This window comes from Leopardus geoffroyi, chromosome C3, assembly GCF_018350155.1.
Source record: "Leopardus geoffroyi isolate Oge1 chromosome C3, O.geoffroyi_Oge1_pat1.0, whole genome shotgun sequence".
In the NCBI taxonomy this organism is placed as follows: Eukaryota; Metazoa; Chordata; class Mammalia; order Carnivora; family Felidae; genus Leopardus; species Leopardus geoffroyi.
Genome location: NC_059338.1, coordinates 5,347,493 through 5,352,436, shown reverse-complemented (window position 1 = coordinate 5,352,436; position 4,944 = coordinate 5,347,493).

Sequence of the window (4,944 nt, the reverse complement as noted above, 5' to 3'; positions counted from 1 at the left end):
GCACGTGTGTGTGTGTGTGTGTGTGTGTGTGTGTGTGTCCCAGGGAGGGTTGTTTATATTTGGTACCACAGACTCCTCCCACATGCTCAGGCTGGGGTAGGGGGTCCCACGTCTTTTCGGGGCCTTCATGGGATTTGCAAATCCATGGGGGGGAATCACCTTCTTCAGCATCAGGAAACTTGGGTTCTAAACTCGGCCCTAAAGGTGGCCCCTCAATATCTCCACCTCCTGGTATTCATGCCCGTGTGTAATCACCTCTTTTTTTTTTTTATTGTAAGATTTTAAGTCATCTCTACACCCACTGTGGGACTCGACTCATAACCACGAGATCAAGGGTCCCATGTTCTACAGGTGCCCTGTAATCACGTCTTCTTGAGTGTGGGCTGGATGGAGTGGCTTACTGCTCGTGAGCAGTAATAAACTGTCCTTTCTGAGATTAGGTTCTGGAAGGTTGCGTTTTCATCTCGGTCTCTTTCTCTCCCTCTGTCTCCCCCTCTCTTTCCTACTCCCAGCTCTTTTTGAGGAGCCGGGTACCATGCTGTGAGTGAAAGACTTCGAGACAAGGAGCCAGGGAGACCACCAGCCAAAACCCAACGAGGAAGTGAGGTCTTTGCGAACAGATCATGGGGACTCGAGGCTGCCGAGAGCGACAGGGGTGAGGCGGGTGGTACTGGCCCCGGGAGGACACCTTGACCAGTGAGGGATCCCGAGCCGGAGGCACCAGCTAAGCCGTGCCCGGATTACCGATCCACAGAAATTTCGAGATACAAGATGCTTATTTTCAGCTGCTGAGTTCTGTAGTCTGTTACACAACAGTCGATAACAAATATGGTCCAATGAATTCACGGTTTTGCTTAAGCCAGTTTGCATTGGCTTCAAGTCACATACAACGGAGAGACTTTTAATTTTTTTAAGTTCATTGACTGAGAGGGAGGGGTGGGGGGAGAGACTGGAGGGAAACTGAAGACCGAAGAGAACCCAGAGCGGGCACAGCACTGTCGATGCAGGGCTCCAGCTCACAGACTGGGGGCTCGTGACCTGAGCTGAAATCAAGAGTTGGTGGCTTAACCGACTGAGCCACCCAGACGCCCCTGAAATTTGATTTTTTTTTTTTTACTGTTTGTATTCTGTTTTGAGTTCCCTTATATCCCTGTTGATTTTTAAAACATTTCCTCTTTCAAGTTTGTTTATTCATTGATTTCTTTTGAAAGAGAGACAGAAAGAGCGGGTGGGGGAGGGGCAGAGAGAGAACGAGAGAATCCCCAGCAGGCTCTGCGCTGACAGCTGCTACTAGGCCGTAGCATGAGAGGACCTGGAAAGAAAACTTCAGGAAGCGGGCACGGGTCGTTTCCGGTGACATCCAGGCAGTCCCTGTCAGGTGTGAGACCCTCTCGTAAGACTTGACATGCTCGGATCCGTTTAGCCCTCACGACCGCTTTATGAGACAGGTATTTTTTGTCACCCCCATTTTATAGATGAGGAGACTGAGGTACAACGAGGGTAAGTAGCTTACTTTGAGTTTTATAGTTAAGTAAGAGCTTGAACCCAGGAAGTCTGGGAGGAAGGGGGGAGAGAGGGGACAAGTCGGATGGCAGGCATCTCCTATCAGAGGGCGTCTTCAGAGTTTCGTGCTGCACAAGCCTGAGAGTCAGGGCCTCCTTAATTCTGTGCAGGAGGCACCTCTCTTGCCTCACTCTGGTCCTGGCCCTGTGGCTACAGCATGATTGTCCAGAGAGAACTGCAGGGCATGTGGCCAGATGTTTCCACAAGAAGCCCGGATAAAGGGTCTTGTAACCCAGGTGTCATGGACTCAATGTTTGTGTCCCCCCCTCCCCCCCCCCCCCCAAATTTATATGTTGAAGTCTTATCTCCAACGAAATGATATTAGGAGGCGGGACCTTTGGGAGGTGATTAGGTCATGAGGGTAGAACCCTAGTGAACAGAATTAGTGTCCTTGTGGAAGTGGCCCCAGAGCTCGCCCTCACCCCTCCCTCCATGCGACGTGGCCATGGGAAAGATGGCCGTCTCTGAAGCAGGAAGTGGGTCCTCACCAGATACCGAATCTGCTGGCGCCTTGGTCCCTCAACTTCCCAGCCTCTGGGAACCGTCGGAAGAAAAGTTCAGCTGTTTATAAGCCACACAGTTTATGGTGTTATTGTTAGAGCAGCCTGAATGGAGCAGGACGCCAGACTAAAGGCAAAGAGCATCCAACAGGTATTTTTAAGCAGGTGTGCAGGGTTATTCAAGGACCTTTTGGAAACTTGCTCCAGCAGCGGGGGGAGGGCATGGAAGGGAGGGGACCGCAGTGAAAGCACAGGTAGGGGGCTATTAAGGAGCCTGGGTAAGAGCAAGAGGGCAGCCAGTCTGAGTGGGAGGAGAGGGCAAAGGTGGGAGAGGGTTCCAAGATACTGATAATAATAAGACTCGTCACTAACCTGTATTGAATAGCAACGATGAGTGACGCTTTGTGCTTTGCATATATCTTCTTTTGCTCCTCAAATCAACCCTATTTGGTTGTGCTGTCAGCCCAGAGCCTGACATGGGGGCTCGATCCCATGAACTGTGAGATCGTGACCTGAGCTGAAATCAAGAGTAGGACACTTAACCGACTGAGGCACCCAGGCGCCCTTTTAGTTGGTACTCTTATTATCCTCACTTTAGAGTTGAAAAAACTGAGGTTTAGCAAGGGAAATGTCACTGGAATAACCTTCTTTGTAGTGTGGACACAGGTGGACACGGTCTTGTGACACATAGAATCCAACTGAAGTATTAGCATTTAAGAACCTTAAAACCTATAAGAATGTGAATTTTGATATAATGCAGTTGGCAAAGGTCCTGTACTCACTCAGTCCCTATCTGCACAGAGGGAAGGCGAATCTTCTTCCTGAGCCGTGGACACAAAGGCACCTCGTGCTGGGAATCAGGGAAGAGGCAGGTTGGCTTTGGTATCTCCAGTTTCTCAGTGTCCTTGGGCCAGGCCAGCAAATGTGGACAAACGACTGGAACATTTCTGGAATCCCTGCTACTGTCCCAAGAGTCCAGCTGGCCATGGGGGCCGGAATTGCCCATCTCCTGGGCATTGCCCCCAGAGAGCATCAAACCCCAGCGTGGGCTGCAATTTGGATCCTGTAGCCACGTTCTGCTGCACAGGCTCACTGCCAGCCCCCAACCAGCCCTTCATTAACTTTGCAACGAAGGTGACCCTGCATTTTACACGATTATATATTTTGACTTCACTTTGGATATTCTATGGGGTTTTAACATGTTTCTACTCCTGCAAATTCGAAGAATATGAAAAGAATACAGAATTTCAATGAGGTTAAAACTCTTTACACCCAAACAGAAAGACACTTAAAGGTCTTAAGAGCGAAAAGCAACGCAACATCCAAGCAGGTGCTAGGGTTACAGTAAAGGGAAGACTTAGGCGATATTGCTGTGCAAGTCGAATCTAGGGACATGGGCTATGAGACCAGCCTGTTAGAGGACGTCGACAAAGCAGGTGAAGGGACCTGGGTAGGGACCAGCAGTTAACGTCTCAGTGATGCTTCTGGTCCTTAAGCAACCTTAGCTGGTGGAGAAGGTGCCCTAGAAAACAGCTGGAATTGAGATGACACAACTGGGTCCTTGGTGGCTACGTTTGCAATCCTGGAGAGAGAAGGAATTCAGAGTAGGCGTGCTCAAGGTATCAGTAATTTTTGCTGACATATATGTATTATTTGAGACATCTAGCCTTTTAAAGTAACGGGTAACTTTGTGCTTCTGATCTGAACTATGTAACTGAGTAATTGATTTACATTTGCGATTTTGGTTTTTTTTAATTAATTAATTTTTATTGAAGTAGGGTCGACACGCAATGTTACATGAGTTTCAGGCGTACAACATGGTGACTCGACAAGTCTATACAGCATGCCGTGCTCACCACACGTGTGGCTGACATCTGTCACCACTTAGCGGTGTTACAGTTGAACCCAAGTTTATATGAAGTATAATGCCTTAGACCTGGGAGCAAGTTTACAAGTCAAAACCACACTGAGATACCACCTTGCGCAGGTCAGAGCGGCTAAAATTAACACTCGGGAAACTAGAGATGTTGGTGAGGATGCGGAGAAATGGGAACCCTCTTGCACTGTTGGTGGGAATGCAAACAGGTGCAGCCGCTCTGCAAACTGGTGGAGGTTCCTCGAAAAATTAAAAATAGAACTCCCCTACAACCCAGGAATAACACTACTAGGACTTTATCCAAAGGATACAGGAGTGCTGATGCGTAGGGGCACGTGTGCCCCAATGTTTATAGCAGCACTATCAACAATAGCCAAATTATGGAAGGAGCTCAAATGTCTATCAACTCACGAATGGATAAGGAGGATCTGGTTTATATATACAATGGAACACTACTTGGCAGTGAGAAAGAATGAGATCATGCCATTTGCAACAACACGGATGGAACTGGAAGGTATTATTTTTTAATTTTTTTTAACGTTTATTCATTTTTGAGAGACAGGGAGAGACAGTGTGAGCGGAGTTGAAGCAGAGAGAGAGGGGGACACAGAATCCAAAGTAGGCTCCAGGCTCCGAGCTGTCAGCACAGAGCCTGACATGGGGCTCGAACTCATGGACCAGACCTCGAGATCATGACCTGAGCCAAAGTCAGACGTTCAACTGACTGAGCCACCCAGGTGCCCCGGAACTGGAAGGTATTAGGCTGAGTGAAATAAGTCAGTCAGAGAAGGACAGATAATCATGTTTTCACTCATATGTGGAACTTGAGAAACTTCACAGAAGACCATGGGGGAGGGAAAGGGGAAAAAATAGTTACAAACAAAGAGGGAAGGAGGGAGGCAAATGATAAGAGACTCTTAAATACAGAGAAAAAACTGAGGGTCGATGGGGCGGGGTGGGGGGGGGGAGAGGGGAAAATGGGTGATGGGCATTGAGGAGGGCACT